A 15,733-nucleotide genomic window follows, 5' to 3' on the forward strand; every position below is an offset into this window, starting at 1 on the left:
TTCTGCCTGCTTACTGTTTGGCTGGGATACCCCCAGTGAAACCCCAGGGGGCTGTCGGCTGTGGTGAGGGTGATTCAGAAGAGGATGTTCTTCTTGTGCGGTGAGTGCTGCACCTTGTGTGGTGCTTGGCTGCTGGAAGAGTCAAATTTTGGAAGAGGTAAAGCCAGGATGGCCAACACTCCGCGGTTATTAACGATCCCCTGGTGCATCTGTAATAGCATCCACCATCCTGTGTCTATGCCCAGCACTCCCGCTGCTCTTTGCTTCCTGGCCTCAGCACCTGAGGGTCTGGCTGTCGTTACAGACTCTCCTGACACTTGGTCCTTCTGCGGCAAGAGGGAGACCCTGGAGCACATCTGTGTAGAGCATGCCGGGCAGCAGCCCCTCTTCCGCCTCCTCCAGGACTTCCGACTGAGATTCTGGCTGCACTTTCCCCTCATTTGCATCTTCTCGCACACCCTATCCATGGCCCCGTGGAGCCGCAAGACCTGCTTGTCAGCCTCCTCCTGACACTGGCCAAGATGGCCCTCCACCAGACGAGGCAGAACAAGCACTACAGGAGGGCGCTCTTTGACTTTGGGGCCTGTTTCCATTTCCTTGTTGCACTACGTCTCTGGGCAGAGTTCCTCTGGGCTGCAACCACTGACTCCTTGAACTCCCTTAAGGCACTGTCTGCGGTTCTCTGCTTGGCATCCCCCTCTGGATTCCCTAGTTTTGGCCCCGCAGCCCTCACTCCCGTCCCTGTTTTTTCACTTCCTGTCCCACATGATCATTTGCCTACAGGGCTCAGTGGCTCCGCCCCCTCAATAAGGAAGCCCCACCCCAGAGCTGGCTGCATTTCGGCTGTGGGTGCAATGATTTTCACGTGTGGCTAGGGTGCCCTCAACCACACTGCCCAGCCGCCAATGGCATCACATGGTCAGCAAGGTAAAAAAACAACCACCAGGCGACTTGCATGAACGCACACAGGCACGCCGAGCGGTCTGCACCTCCCACCAGATATATGCTCGCCAACAGGCCGATGCTTCCCATCACATGCACAGGATGTCACACTCAGCACCCCCGTGCTGACGCTGACAACCCAAATACAAATGCAACCCGTTCACAATTACTCGGATCCTGGGCTAAACTCCTGCTGCATCTCTCAAGCCAACCCTCCAACTTGTATCATTACAGCGGGACTGTGGGTCTGAACCCCCGCCCCCAGAACGGGGGGCAAAGCCGGACCCAGGGATGCCTTGGCAATTCAGGCATCTGTCAGCATGGGCTGAACCAGAACTTCACAGATGGATCCAAAACCCTTTTTTTAGGTGGGGGGGGGGGCAGTGCAGTTCGGATCCGATCTGTATCCAGACTTGCCAACGGGCTTCCATCGCTTGCCCAGAACCGGAATCTGGTTCAGAGAGCAGGAGCCAGCTCCAGAATCCATCCCCTAGCTAAGGATGGGTTGAAATGTGTGTGGGGGGGAGGCTTGTTCCCTGGCAACCTGCCTCCCCAGGGGAGTGAGCGTCAGGAAACACGATCCTCTCCGCCCAACCAGAGCCCTGAGTTCAAAGGGCATTTCCGAGAGCCCGCCTGGGAGATGACTTCATCCCTTAGTGAAGGGGCTTTATTTTCCCACTGGTGGGGTGGATGGGGGGAAGGAGCCGTGGGGGAGGGGGTTGTTGGGGGGGTTGTCTCTTAAACCACCGGATATAATTTTCTCATTCATACACTGAGGCCTGTGCGCCCCCAGGAGATAGTGTGTGGTGGGGGTGTGTGTGTGTGGAATCTGGCTCTCAGCAGAGTCGCTCAGTGATGCAATCATCAGATTGTCGGTCTTTCCTGCCCAAACCGTTTCCTTAATGAGCCAAATGTGGTCATTTCCCCTGTGCTGCCCTCCCCTCCCCCGGCATACACACACGATGTGCACACATATAGGTGTGAACATGTCAACATACATAGAAATATATGGCCAAACATGCATCAACGTAGGTGTGAACATATGTCAACATACACGGACATATATGGGCACACACGTATCGACATATAAGTGGCGTGTGTGCACAGCAACATACATCAACATGTATGCACATGTATCAGCACACGGGTGTACACACGGGTTAACACAAGTAGGTGCATATGTGTCTGTCTTTATCGGGGGGTGGGCAGCACGGCCTAGTGGATAGACTTCATTGGGGCTCTGCCATCGGCATCCACTCTCCATTATAATTATTTTGCTCCCTCCTAATTACTTCTATGGCAGCAGTGCTGAGCTGGGCCCCCCAACCCTCACCCCCCTGTGCCAGGCTCTGCACAGACACAGAGTGAGAGACAGCCCTTGCTTGAAAGCGCTCCATCTGTACAGAGGGCAGGAGGGGAAACTGAGGCACAGAGCAGGGCAGTGATTTGCCCACGGTCAAGCAGCATACAGCACCCAGGCTCCCCGTCCGGCGCTTGGGCCACTAGCCCATGTTGCCCCATCCCTGGCAGCCACAGGGACTCCACCCCCCGCTTAACACAGCCCCAATCTCTGCAGTGTTGGGGGGGGGGCAAAGCCCGAACGTCCACCTTGCTCTTGACCCTCCCCCTTTCCCTGCTCTGCGGACCCCCCACTGCCCCAGGCTCTGAGGCCCGGCCCGGCCCGATCCCCCGGGGTCTGCTACGGCGCAGCGCGGCCAGGGGGACGGAGGCGGAATCCGCAGCCCTAAATCCCAGGCCGGGCCGAGCCCCATGCCGCCGCTTCCTGAACATCACGTGACTACCGAATACGGGGGGGGGGGGGCGCTGCGGCATTGCTATGGCAACGGATCCCAGCGCTCGGAGCATGAAGTCAGCACTAATATTATCGCTGACACCATGGAGGCGGGGGGGGGGAGAAGGGGAGTCACGTGGGGCAGCGGTGGGGAGCCGGCAGGAGTGAGGTGGGGGGGGGGCTCGCGGGGTGAGGAGTTAACCACGTGGGGCCCAGCAGCTCCTTGATACTGACCTCGAGGCCGTTTCCCCATGATCCCCCCAACTGCCCCCCAACTGCCCCCTGGGCTCCCTCCTCCGCTGCCCAACTGCCCCATGATCCCCCCAACTGCCCCTGGGCTCCCTCCACTGCCTAACTGCCCCATGATCCCCCCAACTGCCCCCCAACTGCCCCCTGGGCTCCCTCCTCCGCCGCCCAACTGCCCCATGATCCCCCAACTGCCCCCCAACTGCCCCCTGGGCTCCCTCCTCCGCCGCCCAACTTCCCCATGATCCCCCCAACTGCCCCCCAACTGCCCCCTGGGCTCCCTCCTCCGCTGCCCAACTGCCCCATGATCCCCCCAACTGCCCCTGGGCTCCCTCCACTGCCTAACTGCCCCATGATCCCCCCAACTGCCCCCCAACTGCCCCCTGGGCTCCCTCCTCCGCCGCCCAACTGCCCCATGATCCCCCCAACTGCCCCTGGGCTCCCTCCTCCGCCGCCCAACTGCCCCATGATCCCCCAACTGCCCCCCAACTGCCCCCTGGGCTCCCTCCTCCGCCGCCCAACTTCCCCATGATCCCCCCAACTGCCCCCCAACTGCCCCCTGGGCTCCCTCCTCCGCCGCCCAACTGCCCCATGATCCCCCCAACTGCCCCCTGGGCTCCCTCCACTGCCCAACTGCCCCATGATCCCCCCAACTGCCCCCTGGGCTCCCTCCTCCGCCGCCCAACTGCCCCATGATCCCCCCAACTGCCCCTGGGCTCCCTCCACTGCCCAACTGCCCCATGATCCCCCCAACTGCCCCCCAACTGCCCCCGGGGCTCCCTCTGCTGCCCAACTGCCCCATGATCCCCGCAACTGCCCCTGGGGCTCTCCCACACTAGCAGCTCCCCGCATCCTATACCCCAACCCCCACGGCTTGGCATGGACGGAGGTCATCATCTCCGAGCTGATTAGCGGCTCCACGTTAATTCCTTACGGTGCATTAGGAGAGGGAGCAGAAAAGTGGCCGCTAAACAGATTAGGGGTTGGGAGGGGGGCACCTGAGGATCCTCCCCGCTCCCTCCCCTCCCCCTGACATACCAGGGTAGCCAGGGGCTCTCCCTACAGCGCCCCCTGCTGGGAGAGGTCAGGACTGGAGTAGCCGGGAGCTCCCCCCACTGCCAGTGCTGCTGCCCCACTCTCCACAGCGCCCCCTGTTGGGAGTGGATGGGGCTGGAGTAGCCAGGAGCTCCCCCCACAGCCAGCACTCCTGCCCCACTCTCCACAGCGCCCCCGGCTGGAGAGGTCAGGACTGGAGTAGCCGGGCGCTCCCCCCACTGCCAGTGCTGCTGCCCCAGTCCCCACAGCGCCCCCTGGTGGGAGTGGCTGGGCCTAGATGAGCCAGGAGCTGCCCCTACAGCCAGAGCTCCCGCCCTGCTCCCTACAGTGCCCCCTGGTGGGAGAGGCTGGGGCTGGAGTAGCCAGGAGCTCCCCCAAGAGCCAGCGCTCCTGCCCTGGCCCCTGCTGGGACTGCAGTAAACTAACCAACCATCTCGCTGCTGTGGGGTGGTTCGGGGGGGCAGGAGGGGAGAGCATCCACACCCCAGGGCCTGAGCAGCACCAGGATAGTCCAAGCAACTCAAAGAGGGAGGATCAAGCACACTAATCCCTAACCCTGTAATATACGAGATCACCGGGGGGGGGGGGGGGGGGATGGGGGATGGGAAGGGGTTGGGCAGGGTCTTGCTGGGTCAGGTTCTGTTTTGCTTGCCAGCAGCAAGATGACTTGGAGCCAATGGGAGGCTGTGTGTGTGTATTGTGTATACACATGCACGCACACATGTCCACACACAGGCTGACTCACTGTATCTAGGGCCTGGCCGGACCAATGGAATGGGGCCTGGCTTGTTGTAAGTTTCTTAGGAAGGATGTAGGGTGGGGGATCGATCTAAGTGGATCAGCACCACCGAGGCTCCCGCCTCGGGAGTAACAGCTGGGGGCTGGAAGGCGGTGGCAGGACTTGCTTCCCCCTCTCCCCAGTCTGGAGTTGGCTCTGCCCCAGAAGAGTCTGTCCTGCCGGAGCCTCTGGGTTTTTATTTTTCGATAGGTTCAAGGTTGCTGCAAGGGGCAAATTCAGAGCAGAGAGAGCGACTATGAGCACTTACCCTCCTCCCTAACCTCCCCCAATCTCAGAGCACTTTCGGGGCACCTCACATGGGGAAACCGAGGCATGGAGAAATTAAAGAGACTTGCTCCAGGTGATTCAGTTGGAGAAAAACCCAGGTCAGGAGTCTGGACTCCCTGTGGCCCCACCCCACCACAATCACTGCACTACACTCCTCTCTCAGTGCTGGGGTAGAGCCCAAGGGTCCTGGCCCCCTAACCCCTGCTCTGACTGATAAATACCCACACACACATATTTCCAGAGCAGGGAACAGAAGCCAGGAGTCCCCAGACCCACCTGCTGTAACCACTAGACCCCCACTCCCCTCCCAGAGCTGGAGACAGAACCCAGGAGTCCTGGCTTTCAGTCTGCACTAGACCAGGTTTCCCTCCTAGAGCTAAAAACAGAACCCAGGCGTCCAGGCCCCCATGCTCTGAAGCACAGGGGACCACCCCTTCCTGCAATCAGGGCCAGATGCAGTGTGAGAAGACTTTGGGAAGAAGCACGCAGTATTATGAAGCTCATGGGGAGGGGAAAAGGTGCATCTTGGGGCAGTGGGGACTGTGCGGAAGAGTCCATGTGAGGGGACTGGGGGTTGGGGTCGGGGAGAGGACCCTGGGGTGGGATGGGGGGAGGGCTGAGTCTTTGGCAGAGTCCATTTCCTGTGCTGACTGCGATGGAAGGAGCATGAGCCACTGCCCTCCCAGCCATCCTGAACCTCAGTCCCCTTCGAGAGACGGCTCAGAACCAGAACCCGACCCACCCTGCTCTCACCACCCGCATCCCTGGAAGGTTCCAATACCTGGAACCCGGATCCAAACCAGCCCTGTTTGGAAACCTCCAGCTGCCCCAGGACAAGTCCTTCCTGCCTTTTTGGGAGGCTCTGCAACTCCATAAGCCACTGTGGCCCTCCATCTCGGTGCCCACCTTCTGCAGCTTGTAGCTGGGCTATTGGTGACTCATTTATGTCTTTGAATGAGTTAATTAGGTTATTCATTTTGGAGTCTGGGAAGCGGCGGGTTCTACTCCCCTCAACCAAAACCGGCCTCAAGGTTTGATTCGGAGCTGGATCCTGGACTGGGGCGGGGGAGTGTGCTCTGAATCGCTTTGGATATAGCCCGAGGCGGCAGCAATCAAGATCTGGGCCCAAGAAGCAGGCAACGGTGCCCAGCATTTAGAAGTGGCCAGGGGTGACACCCGGGAGCTGCATGAGGCCTCTCATGCCGCTGGCACCAAAGGCAAAACCCAGCGGCACCGACACATTAACAGCAACCCCCCGGTTACTTGAGACCAACGGGAAACGTGGGAATCCGCACAGGCTCCGGGACGCTTATGTCAAGGGCAGTGGAGATTGCAAAGCGAAGGGTTTCAAATGCCAGAGGCAGACCCTTCCCAGGGATGCACCACGGCGCAGGGAGTCACCCACTGCCCCGGAACAGCACAGCCCCGGGAGCGGAACAGGAACAAGGAGAACAGCATGTTGAATTACTGGAGAGGCTGCCAGATCACCCCCACCCCACTCCCATCCACAGCCTGGCGGCCTCTATGTTCTTATCCTGTGCCCATCGCCATGGTATCACAGCCCCGAACACGACAGAAAGCGGCTGCATCCCACACCAGAGGTTGGTGAAGCCAGCCCTGTATACACAGCTGCCATGCCCCACCCCAGAGGTGGCTGCATTAGATTGTAAACTCATTGGGGCAGCAATTTTTTGTTGGGAGTTTGTGCAGCACCAAGCACGACGGGGTCCTGGTGCCTGACTGGGGCTCCTGGGTGCTACAGGCATACAAATAAACTCACAAAAGAAGAAACATGCCTATATAGCTAGATGGTAAATGGGGCAAGGCACCAATGGTCCATACAAGAGCCAGGCCAGGTACCAAAGCAGCAGAAGGTTGTCCCAGCAGTAGCTCAGAAAGTTGGTGATTTGGCCCTCCCAGATCCTGTTTGCTCCCTTGCCACCGCATGGAAACTTCTCCCCCACCATGAATCCCCATGTGGCAGCAGCTCCAGCTGCCTTCTAGGTTGATAGGGTCCAGGCCAATTGGGGAGGGCAGGGGATTGCCCCCTCCCATGGGAGCAGAACCTGCGCTATAGGGTGTGGGCATGGCTGGGTGGGGGGGCGGCCGGACACTGCTGCAGCCCTGGATTCACAAGGGGGTGAGTTAGGTGTTCTATTCCCGTCCCCAACAGACTGAGAGCTGCATTCAACGGGTGGACTGGTCCAGGACTGGGCTAGGAGTGAGCTCGGTGTGTGTGTGTTTGCGGGAGCCCAGGGGGTTGGAATAGCGAGGGGTCCGGGGTTAGGACTGAAGGGCACTGGCAGAGCTGTGGCGGATGGGGGGAGCTCACGGCTGGACCAGCAGTGGGTTGCGAGTTAGGAAGGAGGGGCAGGGCAGAGCTGGGCGTGGAGGGAGCCCAGGGCTGGGATGGCAGAGGGGCTGCGGGTCGGGATTGAGGGACATCAGCCAAACTGGGGGGGGGGGGAGCCCAGGACCAGAACAGCAGGGGGCTGCGGGTCGGGATTAAGGCTGGGATCCCCGGTCAGCTGACTGCCAGCCTGGCTCTAACCCCTCTTGCCTCGAGTGGCCGCTCCGCTCCCCAAGAAGCCAGCGCTGCGGCTCCGAGAGCCGCCTCCCCCGACGTATCCGCGTGGCCGTCCGCACCCCCGGGGACCCCTGTCGCCGAGCAGCCTCTGCTCCGCTTCCCATCCCCTCCATTGTTCCGCCTTCAGCCTCAGCGCCCGGCTTCGCCCCACCGACGGGCCACCTGCGTCCCAGCTAGCGGCACCTCCGCTTTGCCTCGCAACAGCTCCCCGCAAATCTGCCCCGACAACCCAGCCGCCGTGCCAATCAGCGCCGCGCGGGGGCCTCACGTGCGGGGGGAGGGGGAGAGGCTGCGGCGGCACGGGCCCCTCTCCGCGGGCTGCGGGCGGGGAGCCAGACATGCCGTCACCTTGTTAAATGGAGCAAAAGGATCCTGGAGTCAATTTGAATTTTTCATCAGTAACATGTTATAAAATATTAACGGGAGCTGAGATATGGTGCGAAACAAACCAGGGAAGGAGGGCAGGTCATCTCCGGGGAAGCTGGGGTGATGTCTGACAACAGGGATTGAACCGGGGGCTCTCCCCAGCTCAAAGCACAAGCTGCTCCAGCTTGAGCCAAAGTCTACAGCAGGGGCTGTTCCTGACCCACTGTAGCCAGGCCAGCCATGGGGCTGTGGAATGTACACTGTGGGGTCCTCCCGGGATTGGGAGCAGGATCCTAGGGAGAAGGTAACTGACCTGGTGGGGCAGCAGGCCCGGAAAGGGGTGGGGGGAGCCAGGACATCATGGGGGGAAAAGAGAGGGAGCAGCTAGCCGCCGGTCCATCTTGGGGGAGCCCCCAGCTGGCTCCAAGCCAGTGTAGCCACTCCCCGCACCTGGGTGGGGGATGCTGCACCTTGGCCGTACTCAGCTTGGATGGAGCCACCCCCCCAAATGCCTTCCAGCGCTGGGCTAGTGAAAGGGGCAATTCATTCACGCCTCCTCCCCCGGCCCCACCCAGCCCTGGGCAAACACCCCTGTGTGCTGGGGGCTGTTTACTCCATGGCCTCGTCTGTCAGTACTCACCCTTGGCACAGATCAGCTCCTCAACCAGACACCATTTCACACCTTCTCCAGTGGGGGAAGCTCACGGATATGGCCCGCAGCTAGCCCTGACCTCTCCTGGGGGCGCCCCCCAGCACAGCCAAGCATGTCCTCTTTGGTTGTGTCTACACTACACTACAGAGTCAGCCCAGGCTCTCACCCAAGGGGTTGCCCCTAACCCAGCTACCATCCACACACAAAACCCTCCAACCCCACTTTGGTGGTGCCTTAAACCAGGACAGCTGGGGGTAGGGGCTTGAGCCTGGGTTCTGCTTCTCCCTGGGGTTGGTAACCCACCCTGCTTGCAGTGTGGGTGCAAATTACAGCCTACTCCTCTGAGCCTTCCTGTTCCTGCTCAGCAAAAGGAGCTCACCCAACCCCCCTCAGCCTCGGCACCAGATTACTTTGCACGTGCTCCAGAGGCTATGAAGCCCCGAGTCTTGATTGGACCCCCCACCCCAATGTCCCCACCAGCTCCATGGTTAGAGTCAAGCGGCACATCCACGAGCTTGCAAGGGATCAAACACTGGGACAGCTCAGCTCCTTGCTGCTGGGTGCAGGGCTCCTCTTCCCTAGCAAAATGAGTCACAGCAAATCCTAGTGCAGACATGGCAAGCTCAGCTGGGGCAAAAGCGGGGGCCCACCTGCCTCGTGAAGTTGGCGCTACCTTGTTCCCTGCTTCCAGGATTTTACAGCTTTCTGCCACGCTCTACCTGGTTGTTCTTGAGGAACGAAACAGCTGCTGAAACTATGCAGCCTCTGGCCTGATCAGTGTCTGGAGGGGGGGGCTGTTGGCGACTCAGACGAGCTCTCAGAACCAGCAGGGCAGATGTTTTATATGGCACGTTGTAGAGAAGAGCTAGCCGAACGATTTGATCTCTGGGACAAACCTGACAGACTTAAGGAGTGACAGACTTAAGGAGTTCAACCTACCCAGGTCACAGTCTCTGGGGCGGGGGGAGCTCTTTGCTAAAGCGAGAGCCAATGGCTGGGAGCTGCCGCTGGAAAGGTGTGAACTGGAAATAAACCTGCACAATTTAACAGAGAAAGAGGGTGCGGACTGGCCCCCCCGGAGGGGCTCGCCATGGGAACGGTAAACCCAGCCACCAGGGGAGACTGTGCCTGAGACCAGGCATCTCCCTAACCAGTATGCTCAAGATCACGTGTTTCTGCCCTTGGTAGTGTCACTAGGGTGACCAGATGTCCCGATTTTATAGGGACAGTCCCAATTTCTGGATCTTTTTCTTATATAGGCTCCTATTACCCCCCCCAATCCCATCCGGATATTCACACTTGCCGTCTGGTCACCCTAAGTGTCACTGATGTAGCAGGGAAGGATTCCTTTCACTGCCGGGGGGCGGGGGGGGGGAGGGGTGGGTGGTGAGGGAAGCTGGGGGAGGGTCTCTGGCCTGTGTGAGGAGTCTGGCCTGAAGAGCTATGGGACAGATCCCCAGCTGGGGTAAATCAGCCACAGTTCTGCTGGAGTCAATGGGCCGGGGCCTCAGCTCCAGCTGAAGTCAACGGAGCTTTGGCAATTTACACCCCTGCTGAGGATCTGACCCTATGAACGTGTAATGCCCTGGCATGGTACCAGGTAGTTGCTGTTTCTTTGGGTGTCCCATGAAACCAAGGTCCTGGCCCCAAATGCCGACTCAAGGTCCTGCTGCGTGGTTGCAAGAGTTGGGGGAGCGGGGGCTTTGCCCCCATGTCCTGCTCAGGCCTTTCCCCTACTTCACTCCTGATGGCGCTATGTCTCCCCCCACCTTAATGCAGCCAAGATGCCAGGTGGGCCCCACACGAGGCCTCGGGAACCTTCCTCGGCTGCCAAAAAAGCCGGATCCATGCAATGCCCAGCTCAGTCGGAGGCTGCACTTTTGTGGCTCTGTTGTCCCAGGGGATAGCAGTGGCTGGGAGTCAGGACTCCTGGGTTCTAATCCTGGCTCGGCAGTGGGGAGTGGGGTCCACTGGTTAGAGAAGGGGGGCTGGGAGTCCAGACTTCTGGGTTCTGTTCCCAGCCTTGTGAGGGAGTGGAGTCTAGTGGTTAGAGCTGGGGGGGTGGGTCTGGAACACCTGGGTTCTCTTCCCAGCCCTGACAGTATGAAGTTGGGCAAGTCTCTTCCCATCTTTGTCCCTCAGCACGGGGCGGGAGGATTGAATCACGAATGTCCAGGCAATACCTTGGCATGCTTGGGCAGCTGGAGAAGGACAACCAAACCTGTCAGGGGCAGGAAACGGCCAGCAACATGGGGTTGAAATCCTGGCCCCTGGAGCACCTGAGCTTTGGAACATGCAATGGGGCAGCTGGCCCCATGCCGCAGCCGGAGACTCAGTGCACCCACTTCCCTCCATGCTGGAGCTTCCTGTGTTTGTTGGCAGGGACAGCAGGACAGTGAACCCCTCAAAGAGGTTGGGGTGGCAGGTTGCACCCGTCGTGGACAGCAAGGGGCCAGCAGGCTGCCAGGCTGCACCCCTTGCCAATGGGGAGGGGCCAGTAGGCCCCCAAACTGCGCCCATCACTGACAGGGAGGGGCCAGCAGGCCTCCAGGCTGACTCCATCACAGCAACTACGGTGTTAATGAAACAGGCTGCCTCCTGAAATCCTGCCCTGACTGCTGCTGCCACAAGGAGATGCTGTGCAGGGCTGGAGACCAGAGCCCTGACCGACCATGCCTGTGAGCTGCCCCTTGTGCCTTCAGACCCCTCTCAGCTGCAGCAGGAGGCAGTGAGCCAGAGGGGCCGCCCCCGTGAGACACAACTGGAACACAGGTGCTGACCCACTGGGGAAAGGGAGCTTGACCAGCTAGTGGGAAGGTGAAAAGTTAGCAAGGTGCAGGCACCCATCTCAGCTGGGAAGAGAGCCTCCTGACAGCCGGCACAAGACCACAGACCAGATGATGCAGGAACCTGGCAGAGCCTGGCACGTGAACGTGTACCAGCATGGACGCGGGCAGCTGGGCAACCAACATCCAGCCAGCTGGGTATTTCCAAGGAGACAGCCCAGGTCCGCTTCCTTCCATGCCGGAATTCCTTTGCTGAAGATCATGTTTATTGCTATCAGTGACCAGCACCAGAAATCAAGACCCTTCGGCAGAGACACCCTGCACCTTAGGGAAGTTCTAATCCAGGTCTGGACTTTACAGACCTGACCAGAACAACTGCAACACTGGAAGCAGAGGGTTAGCTTTAGAGACAAGGTCTCCTGCCTGGCAGATGTTGGAAGGGTCTCGGAGGGCCGCTGTCTGTCTGGGTTTGCCGCCCCACTTCAGGACTCACTTCCCGGGAATAGAACAGGCTGGAAGGGAATTAGCGCCACCTCTCCCAGAGGAGCCAGCTGGCTATACATTCTTGTTTAGGGACATTTAGGTTAGACAGTAGGAAAAACTTTCTAACTCTAAGGGGAGATGAGCTCTGGAACAGGTGACCGAGGGAGGATGTGGAATCCCTGGCACTGGAGGGTTTTAAGAACCAGTTAGACAAACCCCTGTCCGGGAGGGTCTAGGTTTGCTTGGTCCTGCCTCAGCACAGGGCGCTGGATTTGATGATCTCTCGAGGTCTCATCCAGCCCAAGGTTTCCATGATTCTGTGTTGAATAACATCTCAGTGGGTACATCTACATGGCAAACAAAACCCTGCGGAAGCGAGTCTCGTAATCCAGGCGAGCTTGTGGGGCTCGTGCTATGGGCGAAAACATAACCGTGTAGGCGGAACTCACCTCCCAACTTCCCAGCCCAGCCCGTCTTGGGCAGAAACCAAAGAGCCTGTGGGATTAGCCGAATTTCACACGACTGACGCCAAAAACCATACACGGGTGGTGGGCTCGTGAGTCGGCCAAGACAGCTGGGGAGGACGGGGTGGCCGCAAAGGATATGGGGACCAGGAGAGAGGAAGAGGGGAAAGAAAAAAAACCCCAAGCAAACAAAAAGGCTAGTGGGAAGAACCTGCACCTGCCAGGAAATCACATGCACCTGTGAGCTTCCCCGCCAGTGTCACAGCGAGGGAAACTGACGAAGATTTAGAACATTGACAAAATCCCCCTTTCCTGGGCTGCCCTCACTCTTGGGGAAACGTTTCAATCTAGTTTTATTGCTGGTTTATGTTCCCGCACAAGGGAAAGTTCCCAGTGAGATCCGAGTCCCCCACTCCAATCTCAGCCCCGTCTGAAATCTCATCAGGGCATCTCCTGGGTACGACAAAACTTCTCTTCAACTTGGCTGTTACAGAAAGTCCGGTCCTCTTTCCCTGCAGCCTCAGTCCACGGATCCTTCCCTTTCTTGCCTCACAACAAGGGCATCATCCCTTCTCTCTGCTGATTTCCCTCGCAACAAGCCACGTCCCCCTTGCAAACCTTCCCCAACAACTTCTCCGCATCGCCAATCAGCAAAGCGGACGGGGGTCTCCTTGGAGGGCATTGGATTCGGTGGTTGAGAGAAAGGAGGGGAAAAAAACAAAACAAAACAACAACCCACCAACCGCCCAAACGTCCCCCCAGCCTTCACAAGCGTGCTGTCCATATGAAAAATTCATCACCAGTCCCTGGAGAGCAGAGAGATTGATGGGGAGAGGGGGACTGGAGGGTCTGAAATTAGCTTCCTAAATGGGTTGTTTTGGTGCTACACCTTTCTCTCTCTCTTTTATTTTTCTTTTCTCTCCTTCAAACTTTCTGCTGCCTCTGGATTTTTCTTTGTTTGCAACGGAGGCACGAGACTTGCTCTAAAGCAGTGGCTTTCAACCTTTCCAGACTACGGTACCCCTTTCACAGGAGTCTGATTTGTCTTGCAGACCCCAAGTTTTACCCCCCTTAAAAACGACTTGCTTACAAAATCAGACCTAAAAATACACAAGTGTCCCAGCCTCACTAGTACTAACAAAGTGCTTCCTTTCTCATTTTTACTATCTAACTATAAAATAAACCAATTAGAACATAAATATTGCACTTAAATTTCAGTATACAGTATATAGAGCAGTATAAAGAAGTCATTGTCTGTATGAAGAAAAGGAGTACTTGTGGCACCTTAGAGACTAACCAATTTACTCCTTTTCTTTTTGCGAATACAGACTAACACGGCTGTTACTCTGAAATTGTCTGTATGAAATTTTAGTTAGTACTGACTTCGCTGGTGCCTTTTATGTAGCCTGTTGTAAAACTAGGCAAATATCTAGAGGAGTTGATGTACCCCCTGGAAGACCTCTGTGTACCTCCAGGGGTGTGTGTACCCCTGGTTGAGAATCACTGCTTTAAAATTACAAATGAGAGAGGCACCAAACCCCAGAAGCAGATGGTGATTTAGAGGGGGAAAGCCCCGCTCTTGATCCATCCAACACAATGTCTGTGTGTGTCTCTCTCCCCGCCCCCCACGGGCACCTGATTTACATTGGTTAATTTCCAAAGCAGCAGCACTGATCAATGGGCAAAGATCCAAGCATTAGATCTGGATAAAGGGGTCTGAACTTTCCCACTTACCCCCGCCCCCGTACAGTGGTGACATCCAAATATCATATTTGCAAACTTGGGAGGAGACAGATCAGGAACTGAATTTTGTGGCTGGTCAGACTGATCAATCCTGAGTTCCTCTCTAGTGGTTTTCATCTGTTGGTCTCAAAGCACTTTACCAAGGAGGTAAATACCATTATCACCATTTTACAAAGGGGTAATGTAGCGGGGTGGTCACTCCGCTCCTGCCCAGAGGGGTTAAAAGCAGCCCCGGCGGAGGGCTGTGGCTGGGGAAGGCTGAATGGAGAAGCAGCCTCAGCTGTGGCCACGTCCCAATCAGGGCCCAGCTGGCCCTTATAAGAGGGCAGTGGGCCAAGAGCTGATAGTCTCTCTCTGTCCCTAGAAGGAGAAGGGCCTGGTTGCTGGGAAGCTGAACAGAGTACCTGACGGGAGCAGGGCTGGGGAATAGGGCAAGGGGGCTGGGGAGCTCCCGCCCAGAGAAGCCCCAGGCTGCGGCCTTGTGAAAGGCCAGAAAGGTGCAAGGGTACAGCCCAGGGTAGGCAGAGGCAGCTGGTCCAAACCCCCCTTGCCTGTGAGGATTGGCTTATACAGACTGCAGTTGGCCCCAGTGAAAGGGGGCTAGATGGTGACTGGCAGTAGCCACTGAGGCAAGGTGGGGAGACCCAGAGAGTGGGTGTACTGCTGGGGGCAGCGCCCGAGGACAAGGGGCACTGGGTCCAGGAGGGACACAGGGGCCAGCGGCAGCGAGGCACCAGCCACAAGAAAAAGGGGGCCTTCAGTGAAATTAAACAGGTGGGAAATTCAAAGTGGCTCAAAGGCTATGCTTTTGCACAGAACAAGTAATTGGACCATGGAACTCCCTGCGGTTAGGGAGCTAGGGAGATCAAGCCCTTAGCAAGATTCCCAGAGGGGTTGGACATTTCTGTAGGAAACAGGAATAGCCAGAGCTAGAGTGAACATGGACATGGGCAGGGAGGCTAAACCTCCTGCTTCTGGGCTTAAGTCGACCTAACAATTCCAGAACAGAACCCGATTGAACGTGGGGGCGAGATAATGCACATCTGCTACTGCACTGTTCTTACGCCTTCCTCTGCAGCATCTGGTGCTGGGCCCTGCCAGAGCCAGTGTAACAGACTAGATGGATCTGGGGTCTGAGCCAACTTCTGGCAATTCCTGGAAACAGAGGCACGGAGCAAGGAAGTGACCGGCTGGGAACTGAGCCCTGCTTTCCTGACACCTGTGCCTGTGTTTTAGACACGAGCCCACGCTCCAGCCTTGAAAACGTGGCACGTGGGGATTGCCAGCAGCAGAACAATCTCTCCCTGAGTCTGGTGTCCTCTCTAGGGCACCAGCTACCACTGGATGCTTTGGGGGACGCTCTAAGTCACCTTGCTGGGCAGCGCTGCACCCCAAGGGTGGAATTCCTCCCTAGGCCCAGCTGGGAGCTGGATGATATGGCTGGTCTGATCCCCCTACAACCTAAGTCTTCCCCCTTTGCCAGGGCACCGGGAGTTGCCTGTGTTGCTCTGCATTAACCCCTGGTTGCCTGCACTTCCCTCTTGCAGGCA

At 58.0% G+C, this 15,733-nt stretch overlaps 1 protein-coding gene across 3 annotated transcripts in view; it reads right to left on the minus strand.

Moving 5' to 3' along the window:
- The window catches only part of MAP3K12 (mitogen-activated protein kinase kinase kinase 12), a 91,819-nt gene that overhangs the window by 34,308 nt on the left and 41,778 nt on the right, over positions 1-15,733 (minus strand). Inside the window, exon 1 of one of the 3 annotated variants that reach the window (XM_073318559.1) lies at positions 7,663-7,889. The exons of the other annotated variants lie outside the window; for them this stretch is intronic. The gene's annotated coding sequence lies outside the window, so the exon portion shown is untranslated. Of the gene's footprint in view, positions 1-7,662; positions 7,890-15,733 lie in introns of those variants that run through there. 3 annotated transcript variants of the gene reach the window in all.

The sequence above is a fragment of the Lepidochelys kempii genome, chromosome 20, assembly GCF_965140265.1.
Source record: "Lepidochelys kempii isolate rLepKem1 chromosome 20, rLepKem1.hap2, whole genome shotgun sequence".
NCBI lineage: Eukaryota > Metazoa > Chordata > Testudines > Cheloniidae > Lepidochelys > Lepidochelys kempii.